The sequence below is a fragment of the Eurosta solidaginis genome, chromosome 4 (genome assembly GCF_040869045.1).
Source record: "Eurosta solidaginis isolate ZX-2024a chromosome 4, ASM4086904v1, whole genome shotgun sequence".
In the NCBI taxonomy this organism is placed as follows: Eukaryota; Metazoa; Arthropoda; class Insecta; order Diptera; family Tephritidae; genus Eurosta; species Eurosta solidaginis.
The window spans coordinates 130,526,726-130,540,438 of record NC_090322.1 but is presented as its reverse complement, the minus strand read 5'-3'; positions in this window follow the sequence as shown (position 1 = coordinate 130,540,438).

Here is a 13,713-nt window from a genome sequence, read left to right as displayed (position 1 = left end):
CAAAGCGAATTGAACCAATTCGCCGTGCAGAAGAATGTCAGGTCAAAAGAAAAATTTCATTGATTTCGATTAACTGACATATTGTTGTACAAGGATTTGTATGGAAAATTATCAAGAAGAAGCAATCAGCTGTTGGGATAACACCACCTCTACTGAAATCGCCTTGGCTAATACGCTTCCAAAAATATCGTGAGAGGTGTCAAACGACGCGTCTTGACATCAGTATTAATAATCCGAAGGCGGAAAATAAAAATATTAACTCATTCAAAGGATAATAACGATAAACCGGAAAAAGACCCGCGTGTACCTCCGAAACCGGAGTGAGAGCCACGGTGATACACCATTTTTTTTTGTGGGTACAACACCAACAACCACATGAAAATCGCCAAATTCAACTGCAAATATCTCCGGACATAGATAAAGTTTTTCTTTTCCGCCATCGGATTATTGTTCTCGAGATTAATACGCGTCTTTTGACACCTCTCTCGATATTTTTGGTAGCGCATTAGCAGTCGACCCCTCAACTAGACTATTACCAAAATAAGTCTCCTAGTCATAACGTATCCAAAACAATCAATAAAATCTACAAAAAGTTATTACATTCACCAACTCAAAAATTTTTAGGTTATGGATAGGGCGAAAACCCAAAATCGAATTGGTTGGCTACGATACGGTTACGACCCACAAATCACACACACAAGATTGTCCATTGCACAATTTTTACGTAATTTTCGTTTAAAGCGGAATCATTGGTGCCGTTGGTCGTATCGCTGTAGTCGTATCCCCAACGTAATCAGCTGTTTATCGTTACGACGGTAAACCAAAACCCAATTGGTTGGCTACGATACGGTTAGGACCTTAGCGGAACTAATAATCGATTGCATTGATTCTCATAAGGTTGGTCGAATCAGCTGTTATAATGTTACCGATACGGTTACCGATAAAGCACCAATGTCTGCAGCTTTAAGCCGGAGTCATTGGCGCCGTATGTCGTATCGCTGTATCCGTATCCCTAACGTAATCAGCTGTTTATCGTTACGACGGTAAACCAAAACCCAATTGGTTGGCTACGATACGGTTACGACCTTAGCGGCACTAATAATCGATTGCATTGATTCTCATAAGGTTGGTCGAATCAGCTGTTATAAGGGCGTTACGATATGGCACCAATAATCGATTACATTGATACCCATAAGGTTGGTCGAATCAGCTGTTATAAGGTTACCGATAACGCACCAATGTCTTCAGCTAAAACTTTTTAATTCTCTGCTTTAAGGCTTGGTTTCCTCGAAAGCGGTGCCGCTATATGGTTACATAGCCGTAGAGTACGTTGTCAAAAATATTGCAATGTAAAAATGTTTATGTGGAAACTAAGAAGACGGTGAAGTTCACCGTAACGTAATATAGCGGCCGGGCATAAAACAACTGTTGAAATTGTAGCAATCTATGTAATTCAAGTTTATGAAAAAAAAATGTTTTGTCATATTTTTTCAGTCGAAGATTTTTCTTACCATAATTTAAACTGTTTTCTGTATCGCTTAATATAATTTAAAATAAATTATTATTATAAAACCGTGAGATTATAATAAGTTATGGGCGAACTAAAAGATCACGGGATACTTCAGTTTAATGGTCGAAATGCATTTTGATGCTCTTTGTTTGGGCGAAGTTTTAACGGGCTCTCCTCCAAATGAAGAAGCGCCGAAGGCAGAATTTTTAAAGAAGGACAAGAAGGCCAAAGACTTGTTTGTTGGATTTATTCATAACGATTGTTTGGGCTATGTTCGCGAAAACACAACGACTAAAGAAATGTGGGATAATCTCCAAATTAGTTTTGCACGAAAATCAATTGTGAGCCAGCTGTTGGTGCGGAAGCAGCTAGCAACGCTCCGCATGAGGGAAGACGATTCTGTGATCAGTCATTTGAATATTTTTGAAAATTTGGTGAGACAGCTGAAGATGGCGGGTGCTACAATCAATGAAGAAGATCTGTTGCCGCAGTTATTTTTAACGTTACCGGAAAAATTTGATCCGCTTGTGACTGCTTTGCAAAACTTAAGTGATACTAACCCTACAAGAAACGCTGATAGTTTTACTAATACACTCACACTTCTAATTGACAATGCTGATCCTGCGATGACATAAACATTGATACTCAAATTTATGCATGTTCCTTTGTTCGCTCACGCATGTCCGCATGTTCCCAACGACATCCTATAATCATGAAAAAGGACTCAAACTGGGGAAGCTTCGGACACCTGGTACAGAACAAAAGAACATACAGCAGATACCATTATGCATGTGAGACAGATACATAATTCTCAACGGAATTTTATGTATGCGAGAACAGTTTATCCGATTTAATCATGTTGTCACTACTGACTGTCATATGACAATCAAATGATTATCACGGTTGTTTTGTTATTTTTTAAATTCCGCCATTTTCAACCGACGAAAACCATATAAAAAATAAGTTTGAAAAATGAAAAAGAGAGCATTTCAAAGCTCCATGCTAAAAGAAAAAAAAATCGAAAATAATATTAAAAAATACCAAAAGCTGACGGAATGTATGGGGCGCACTCCTGTTGTTTTGTTATTTTCTGAATTTAAATTAAACATTCTGAACTCGAATTCTTATAAAACTATTTATTTTAAACAAATAAAAAACACGTATGCTTTTATCACGCACAAAATTAAAAAAATAATGAAATAAAGTAAATAAAAAGCAAAAAGCATTGTTTCATTTTTGGCGGAATATAACAATGGTCATTTATGATAGTATAACAGTCAAACCTGATATCTACAGTAAACTATCATTTATAACACTTTTTGATAGTTAGAGTGTCAGCACTGATCCAGGAAAAGGAATGAGAGTGAGCAGTACGGCTATATACTTAATCAGTAGGCCATGTTGGTGTATAAGAAGGAGACAAAAACTCACACGTACACAGTTGTTTACATCACATTTGCGCAAGTCCCCTTAAGTTCGTGATAGAAAGTTTGTATGAGGCGCTGATCGTTGGGTTGACATTGCTGATAATCAGATGATAGTCATATGATAGTCAGTATTCTTGTAGGGAAGTTGACGGTTAGTGTTGTAAAAGAAAGATTGTTGGCAGAAGAGATCAAGTTATCTGATCGTCATTGTGGCAGCACGGCCGCACGCAACCCTGTCGATCATTTGTTACTTGTGTTTATTGTAAATCATCTGTTTGTATGTATGCATTGGAATGTAAACCGCGATTGTCTCTTGTCAATATCATTCGCTGAAAGTAAAGGCTCCATTACTGATACTTAGCATAGACTTGACTTGGCTTGCGAACTGTCACTTACAGTTCTGTTAAATGAACATTGCATGTTACTGATTACTCAAAACTTAACTTGACTTAGAAGTCTGTCGAATTTTGATTTTCTATGTAAGTTCTAAGTGACGTTTACATTTTGAGATGCCATTTGTTTGTTTCCATATCATTTTGACATTTTGTCATACAAATTGACATTTATTTAAAAATAAATTTCAACGCTGATTATGATGCCAGACTTTATGCGCCAAGTGGAGTATAATCGTGGCTAAGTTGCCAAGTTTACGCCAACATCTTACGATGTCAACTCCCGTTACAAATGGAAATATCCACGAATCTTCCAACCAAGTAATGTATTCCGCAACGCATCCCGTTAACTTTCCCATGTCCTACGCCACCGTACAAAGCTCCGTTGCGCCCTCAGCCGACGCCGCTGCGCCAAACGCTGCTTCCTTCGTCCACGCTACCCACAACGCAATGCAATCGGGCCATTCTGACGCGGCTGATCCCACTGCTTCATCTAATTCCTTCTGTATCGCAATGCCAACTTCTTCCGTGCTAGGTGCTATTGTTTCAACCACAATTGCCAGTGATGTTTACAATGTCATACCAGGTACTACAACCGCCAGTGCCACATTCGCCAATCTTGTCGGTGATAACGGGGCTACACCAAAACTACTCACAGGGCTGGATCACTGCTACTTAGGACTTCCGAGTGAGACCATAAGAATCAATGCCAATGGGCCGTATGCCACCCACACTGAGCTGGGGTGGACAGTATTTGGACCCTCAACAGCCCCTTCACCAGAATCGAACACAAGTCTGTTCGTGGGGCATACGTCTGAGCAAAGGCTTGACGTCATGATTGCTGACTATTTCAGCACCGAAGGATTTGGAGTAATGTCATCACCGCCCATTGAGGGCAAGGCAGACGTGCGAGCACGTTCATTGCTTGCCTCGACGACCCGCCATGTAGACCGGCACTACGAAACCGGCCTGCTTTGGAAAACAGACGACGTCCATCTCCCTGAAAGCTACACAGCTGCGTACAAACGTTTGGTCGGTATTGAAAGGCGCATGCAAAAAGATCCAGTATTCGCCAATACGTACAAAGAAATCATGGACTCTTACGTCACCAAGGGCTAGACGCGTAGACTCACGCCAGATGAAGCAGCACAAAGCTCCCAAAAAACTTGGTACTTGCCACACTTTGGGGTTACCAATCCTAACAAACCTGGAAAACTTCGCCTAGTGTTTGATGCTGCAGCTGAGTCCCATGGTGTTTCTCTCCCAGTTGCTTAAGGGTCCACAAGAATACCAGCCTCTGCCGTCCGTGCTATTCCACTTTCGGGAAGGAGCAGTAGCAGTATGTCGCGATATAAAGGAAATGTTCCATCAGGTACGCATACGCGAGGAGGACCGATGTTCACAACGTTTCCTATGGCGTGACGGCAACACATCAAAACAACCAGAGGTCTTCGAGATGGTAGTAATGACGTTCGGAGCGGCTTGCTTGCCAGAAGTCTCCTCGAGCCGTGAAGTCGATCCTCGAGCGACATTATGTGGATGATTTCGTTGACAGTTTTAACGATGCTAACGAGGCAATCGACGTAGCGAAGAAAGTGCGTGACATCCATAAGATTGCAGGGTTCGAGTTACGCCGCTTTACATCGAATTCGCAAGAAGTTTTGGAGGCACTCAATGGGACGGAATTTTCCTTACACATTCTCAGCAAGGAAGGGATAGCCGTTGAGAAAATTCTTGGTATGGCCTGGCAGCCGTCTACCGACTGTTTCACCTTTAGACTTTGATTCCACAAAATAGACGACGCCATCAACACTGGCGAACGGAAACCCACCAAACGAGAACTGCTCAGCATTGTAATGTCGATATTCCACCCCATCGTATTTCTCAATTACAGCGAAATTATTAATGCGTGAAATTTGGCGAAGGAAGATTAAATGGGATGAACAATTAGCCGACGATCTCAATGATGCTTGGCGTTCATGGCAACAACGACTTCCATCAACCACATGTTTGCGAATTCCAAGATACTACTTTCGGTGCGAAAAGCCAAACGATATTCAGCTGCACATTTTTGTTGATGCTAGCGAACAGGCGTTCGCAGCAGTGGCATACTGGAGGATCGAAAACTCGGCTGGTGAAATAAGCGTATCCTTCGTCTGTTCAAAATCACGCTGCGCACCACTGAAGCCACTCACTGTGCCGCGCCTCGAGCTGCAAGCCGCAGTTCTTGGCACATGATTGATGCAAACAATCCGCGAGGAGCATGAGGTTGTCATATCCGATTGTGTCCTATGGTCCGATTCAGCAACCCTACTCAAGTGGATACGCAGCGAACATAGACAATATAAACCATTTTTCGCCCACAGAGTGGCGGAAATTATAGCCGCTACAACATTATGTAGTTGGAGATGGATACCAACAGGTCATAACGTTGCTGACGAAGCCACCCGAACTAGACGCACTTGCACTGAGTCCGAATCGTGTTGGTTAAGTGGCCCACAGTTTTTGCGAATGAGAAAAGAGTGTTGGCCAACAGGCCGCGAAATCCAAGAAACTGACGCTTCCGGCGATGAAGAACTCCGACCGAAACATACCTTGGCCGTTGTGAGTAATATTTTTATCGATTACAACCGTTTTACATCTTTTTGCAGACTGATCCGAACAATTGGATGGGTGACTCGTTTCGTGGGGCGATGCCGTAACGGTAAGGAACCTGATGAGGTCTATGGATTAACGTCATGGGAATTAAAAGCGGCAAAGACAGTTATTTATAGCCAGGTTCAAGCTGAAGCGTTCGCCGCAGAACTCCGTTTGCTCGAAAAAGGCACTCCCATCTCTCGGTGAAGTGTGATCTACAAACTCTCGCCTTGCATAGATGAGCACCGTATCCTTCGCGCGAAAGATCGCATCGACGCCGCGGAATGGCTACCAGTTCCCACTCGACGTCCTATTATATTACCCTCAAATCATCCGTTCACAAAGCTTCTACTGAAGCACCATCACGTTGCCATGAAACATCAAAACGCAGAAGCAACAACCTGCAAAATCCGCCAAAAATATTGGATACCCCGATTGCGTAAGTTACCTCGAACCGTTATTAGTAGCTGTCAAGTCTGTCGATTGTCCAGAGCGGCGCCAGTTGTACCCACTATGGGCCCATTGCCCGTTGATCGTTTAACGCCGTACGGAAGACCGTTCTCCTACACCGGCCTCGATTATTTTGGCCCTATCAACGTCACGATCGGCCGACGTCAAGAGAAACGCTGGGTGGCACTGTTCACCTGCCTCACCATTAGGGCGATACACTTGGAACTCGCTCATGACTTAAGTACGGATGCGTGTATCATAACTATCCGCAACTTCATCAATCGTCGCGGAGTTCCCGTGAGAATAAGGTCAGACAATGGAAAAAATTTTGTGGGCGCCAATCAAGAAGCTAAACGGTTTAGTGAAGTATTCGACTGCGAGCGCTTGCAAGCAGAAATGTCAAGTAAAGGCGTGGAGTGGTGGTTCAACTGTCCGATCAATCCATCCGAGGGTGGTGCGTGGGAACGGATGGTGCAGTGCGTAAAACGAATGCTGCGTCAAACACTGAAAGAGAGATGTCCGAAGGAACACACACTGCTTTGCTTCTTGATCGAAGCGGAAAACGTCGTCAACTCTCGTCCTCTCACTCATCTGCCAATATCACCTGACCAGGAGAAACCACTCACGCCAAACCATTTCTTGCTCGGCACGGCCAACACTGCGCACACACCAGCGACTCATGTACAGCCCGAAAGGCTATGTGATCTGCGAAAGCAGTGGAGGATTGCTCGCCAACTACGAGATCACTTCTGGAAGAGGTGGATTGCAGAGTATTTGCCAACATTAATCCGTCGTGCGAAATGGTGTGAGGCTACAAGATCCTTGAAGATTGGCGATGTTGTGTGTATTTGCGACAGTTCCATACCACGCAATCAATAGTGTCGAGGCATTATAGAACAAGTCTACCCAGGAGTGGATGATGTCGTCAGCAAGCGCACGTGCGTACTTCAAAAGGAACGTGGCGGCGAGCTGCATCCAAATTGGCTTTGTTGGACGTGGAATCTGGTGAATCTTGTTGATTCACGGGGCGGGGGTGTGGCAGCACGGCCGCACGCAACCCTGTCGATCATTTGTTACTTGTATTTATTGTGAATCATCTGTTTGTATGTATGCATTGGAATGTAAACCGCGATTGTCTCTTGTCAATATCATTCGCTAAAAGTAAGTCGGACGAGACGCAACCGCGGTAAGTTTAATTTGTACAATTCCATTATTTGTTCGATTGTCATCACATTTGTATTCTAATCCCTGTTCTAGAAATAAACTCTCTCAAACATTTAAACGTTAAAATTAATTTGTGTTAAATTTCGAGTCATCGTCCGAGCAGCAGCGATCACAGTCATCAAAGGGATTATTCTGAGAAGACAGCATTCAGTAGTAAGAAATACGTGAAAAAGCCTTCAAAGTTTCAAGGCAAGTGTTTTAAATGCGGAGAAGTTAGTCATAGAGCCAAAGATTGTCGGCAAGTAGAAGCTAGAAGCGCAGTAAATAATAAAAAAAGCGAATAGTATTTGTTTTGTTGCTGATCGTGGAAACGATTCGAAGAAAGCGTATGGTTCAAACCTTAAATTTAAACTTGACTCTGGAGCAAGTGACCATATGGCTAATGAGAAATGGTATTATAAAAATCTAATTAAATTGGATAACCATGTTCTCAGTGATGTAGCTAAAGATAATCAGTGGGTTGAGTAATAAAGGAGTAGGGTTTATTATGCAAGATGTCCTGTATGTGCCAGAGTTAAGGAACAATTTGTTGTCAGTTCGAAAACTTACAAATGCCGGTGTTGATGTGGTATTTTGCAAAAGCAAGGCAAATATTATAAAGAATGGAGAACTGTTAGCAACTGCACATCTACGTAATGGGTTGTATGAAATTGAAATAGAAGTTAAGCCGTCTGCTTCTTCTTCTTGTGACGATGAACGGTCGTCAGCATTAATGTGTAATCAGGATAAGGTTAAACTTTGGCATAAACGATTTGGTCACATTGGCCAACAAGCATTTGATGATTTAATTACCAAGCAAATGGTAAATGGGTTAGAAGTAAATAGAGAAAAATTAAATTTTTGCGATGTTTGTGTTGAAGCTAAACATTCTCGAGTTTCTTTCAATGGACATCGTGTTCGAGCTAAACAGCCACTTGAAAGAATCCACTCTGACGTATGTGGACCATTTGATCCTGTTGCATGGGATGGATCAAAGTACTATGTTTCGTTTATAGACGAGTATACACATTTTGTATTCGTCTATAATATTAAAAAGAAGTCCGATGTTTTTGAAATGTTGAAGCAATATGAAGCTGTGGTAACTGCTAAATTTGGAACCTCTATATTGAAATTAACTGTTTATCAAGATAGGGAATACTTTTCCAATGAGCAACAAGGTTGGTACAAAAAGAAGGGGATTCAAGTGGAATCAACGGTTGCCTATTCACCTCAGCAAAATGGAGTTGCCGAGCGATTTAATAGGACTTTGTTGGAAAAAGTTAGATCAATGTTGATTGAATCTAACGTGCCAAAGCGAATGTGGTGTGAAGCGGTATATACAGGTGTATATATCATAAATCGTAGTCCAACAATGTCATTGGATGGTTTCATTACACCAGCTGAGATGTGGTATGGGGTAAAGCCAGATGTAAGTAAATTGCGTATATTTGGTTGTAAGGCATTCGCATGGATACCCAATCAGAAGAGGAAGAAGTTAGATTCGAAGAGCTGTAAGACAGTAATGATTGGTTATGTTGCTAATGGGTATAGACTGTGGGACATAAAAAATCAGAAGATATTAATTGCACGAGATGTCGTATTCGATGAATCAGTTTTCCTGTTTAAAGAGGAAGTATTTAACAAAGCTGATAATAAAGAAGTACGTAATAAACGCCACCACGAGTAAGAAGGGGAAAAAGATGATGAGGTTCTCGTGGCAGATGGTGTTTCTGATTGTGTTCCAGTACGCAGAAAAATTTCCAGCGAAGAGATGATACAGCAACAACAACAACAACGAAAGTCACAGCAGCAAGAACTAGAGCAGGAAAATGAAACAAATACATTTAATGAATTTGTAAATGAGAATGATGATGAAGAAATTCCTTCAGAGAATAACGATGTTCTAAATGAGCATACTCTTAGGCGTAGTGAACGTGAGCGGCGAACTTCAAGAAAGCTGTTTTATTATTTTATTGGGTATAGAGCTACTTCGGCTGCATATACTCCTACAGGTTATCCTGAAACATATAGAGAAATTGAAAGTAGAAGTGATGAGGAATTAGAATCTATGTACAAAAATAATGTCTGGGACATAGTATCTCTTCCGAAGGATGTTAAGCCACTTAAAAGTAAATGGATTTTCCGAGTAAAAGGAGATCGGAATGGCAATCCAACTCGTTATAAGGCTCGTCTCGTAGCGAAAGGTTTCTTGCAAAAGGAAGGAATTGATTACAATGAAACACATGCTCCAGTAGCCAAACTTACAACAATTAGAGTTGTGCTAGCAGTTGGTGTACATGAGCATTTGTTGTTTCACCAACTAGATGTAAAAACAGCTTTTTTACATGGTGAATTGCAAGAAGATATTTATATGGCTATTCCAGAAGGCATTGAAATAGAACCAGACAAAGTGTGCAAACTACGTAAATCTTTGTATGGGTTAAAACAAGCACTACGATGCTGGAACCAGAAATTTAATAAACATTTGTTAAGTATAGGATTCAAAAGATCAAATAATGATTATTGTTTATACACTAAATTTTCTAATGGGGATTTCTTAATTGTAACAAAAGCCGTGTTTTTTTTTACACTTAAACGTCTATACGCTTAAACTTTATATGGACTGCTAAGCGTCAACCTTTAAATACACCTCTGAAATTGCTGCGCATAAAATGTGTACTACTAAATTTCAATACGCATTATACTCAGATGTAACTGAAATATGTTTCACCCTCTACACTAATTCTATGTACTCTATGTGTGTCCACAATTCATCGCAACTGATTCAGCTATATGTTATACCCTATGGCCATCAGAGCGTTGTGTCTCCGCTTTTCGGTACACCCTGTGGCTGTAGCTAGTTATTTAACCACTGCCGCTAGATGGGTCTCCTAAGCATTATCTAAGCGAGGATAGGCGTTTTTTTTCACGCGCCAACGTAATCGTATACACGTGTATAAAAAAACACGGCTAATGTATGTCGATGACCTCCTTATTGCTGGTAAGCCGATAGCTTTTATTAACTGGTTGAAAAAGACTTTGAATGAAAAATTTGAAATGTCAGATTGTGGTGAATTGAAATATTTTCTGGGAATTAAAATTGAGAATTTTAGTGTTCTTATTACTTTATCACAAGAAGCTAGTATTGATAAAGTATTGAGAAAATTTGGAATGGAAGACTGTGATAATGTGCGAAGTCCTATGGAAAAAGGATTACAACTATTGCAAAGTAAAGAAAAATCCAGTTGTGACAAGCCCTATAGAGAATTGCTAGAGAGCCTAATATAAATTATGCTTTGCGTAGGACCTGATATTTGTTTTTCAATTGGCTACATGGGGAGATATCAGCAGAATGCAATGCCTAAAGAGAGTTTTGAGGTATCTCCAAGGCACCAAAGGAAAGAAGTTGATATTCAAGGAAACTCTTAACAAGCCTCTTATTGGTGTCGCTAATGCAGATTGGGGAAGTGATGTGACTGATCGGAAATCAGTGAGTGGTTTCGTATTTCAAGTATATGGATGTACGCTTTCTTGGTCAAGTAAGAAACAACCGACCGTTGCGCTTTCTTCTAGCGAATCAGAATACATAGCATTGAGTACGACAGTAACTGAAGCAGTATGGTTACATGGTTTATTGAATGACTTAAAACAAATCACAGATCAAGCAATAGAAATATTTGAAGATAATAATGGATGCATTGGAATGGCAAACAATTTTGAAATTAAACGCACAAAACATATTGACATAAAACATCATTTTCTAAGAGACATGATTGCAAAGGGCATGATAAAACTGACTGCAATCAATACCGAAGACCAGTTAGCAGATTTATTTACAAAAGCTTTAAATACAAGTAGATTTACTAATTTATGTTTGTTACGTTCTGCTGTTATGGTCTACGGTTACGGTCCACTTGGGAGCGTTTTCGTGCGAACACACCTAGTGACTGGTGATGGTGCGAAAGTTGCGATACAAAAGTATCGAAACAAAGAAATAAAAATTCGGCGATCACTAGCGAAAAATTTTGCCATGAGTTTCCGGCGAACGAGAAACCAATTTTAGACATTGAGACAAGAAAGAAAGGAAAAAAACTCTCGAAGAAGCCGTTATACAAAAGAGAAGGTCGTTTGAAAGTTACTAAATTTATGGAAGCTTAGAATAACAGAACAGAACATGTGTTTCTTCCGTTAATTCTCGGAATTTGGTGGAAGGATTTGGATTTGCTTCAGCCTAATTTTGGCGGCCCTGCGATTATACAAAAGGATCGTGTAACATCTATTGGCACAACGTCTACAGCAAAGGCGTCAAGCACCAATACTGCTTCAGTAACTTTATTGCACACATCAACTGCGCATCCCCAACTATACTCAACTAATCGCAAAACACCCTCACCGGCTGTGCACGTATTCAAGTGAGTATTGTTGATGAACCAAAAGACTGCAACGAGGAATTGCAGGCCGATTCCTTAACCCAACTACTAAAAGAACAAACAGGTAAATGCCCAGAAACTAGGAAGAGTCGATAGCGCAAAGTCCATTACGACAAACCTCTTTTCTACTCGTCTATTTTGGGTGGTAATAAACATACAACGGTTGTGTTGTGTTGGCACAAACTCAACGTATAGAATATCAAGTTGAAGTAGGTCGGCGTTTCACAGTCACACATAGCGAGGAAAGTACTAGTGATTCCGATTCGGATTCAGACGGAACTAAACTAATTGTGATGAGAACCGTTGGTATCCGAAGATAAAGCCCTTTCTCTACGTCTACGAAGTACACTACCACCTTTGGAACAGCGTCCGGCACCATCTGCGCCTCCAGGGCCAGCAGTACGCTGCAGCGTAATACAACGAACGCCAAAATTGGCCCAAGTCATCCAGGTCGTAAAAGTCAACACGAAGTTTCATTGCCACCAGGTTCACTCGATCACCTCGGACCAGAGCGCAACAACCACCAACAGTACCAACACAGCGCGCCCAAGACCGCGCACCACAACCAACAACAGCGTCAACTTTACCAGCAAAGTCAACATCACCAGTAACCACGCCGGCAGAAGCCCACGGTACGTACTCTGGCGGCCATGTATGTATCAGCCTTAAAAATAGTTACCCTACAAAAAATTTGGTCATAAAACTTACCCACGGCCATACAAACGTGACTATGAATATAACCTATGACTGTAAAGTGACTAGTCTAATGACGTGGAATGACGAGAGCGTTTTTTGCAGGGTAGTTAAGGAACTTCTAAGTAATGCTTAGAGGGTTTTATATACTTCGGTTGAACCATTTAACAAGGGTCGATTTTTTCCCTCAAATTTTATTATTGAATACTTGAAATTGTTAGCTTTACAGCAAAGGGCATAAATCCCTTTTTTATATCATTTTAATAATATATTTTGTCGGTTTAAAATGTTTGAAGTTAGCTCTATAAATTTTATTGACAATAAGCCGTCCTTATCACGTGAAACGCTTTAACGATCCATTTTTGGAGCTCAACCGTGGGTTGTTAGAAAAAAATTTATGCACGAATTGGCTAGAAGATTTAAACATTCTTTTCTTATATCATTCAAATACAATATATATATATATATATATATATCTATACATATGACTCACTATTGCTAGCAATATCGTTCGAACAACCAGAAGCAAATAATATACGTGCATATAATACATAGCGCTATACAAATTTAATCTTTATTGCTTTTATAACAAGTTTTCTTGGTACATATTACATGTTAGTGTCATTATACTATGCGTTGTACCAAATTAATATTTTGTTAAACTCAAAAATAAATAAATCCCAACTATATAGCCCTAAAATATCTTTTGTGAAGGGAAAACAGAAAAGGGGTACTCGACCAAATTCTTACGTTGTATGTAGTATATTTACTATACATAAGTACATTTAATTACATATTTTTTTTTTTTTCACACAAAGCGTTTATAACGATTGTCAAAAAAAAAATAAAAAAAAGGGGGAGACCTAAATATATGTATACCTTGAAGTATTACGAGCAAAAGTAACAGAACAAACTTAGCGAGACTTAAGTATTCGTATTAGATTTCGTTTTCGATTTCGGCCCAATAAAGT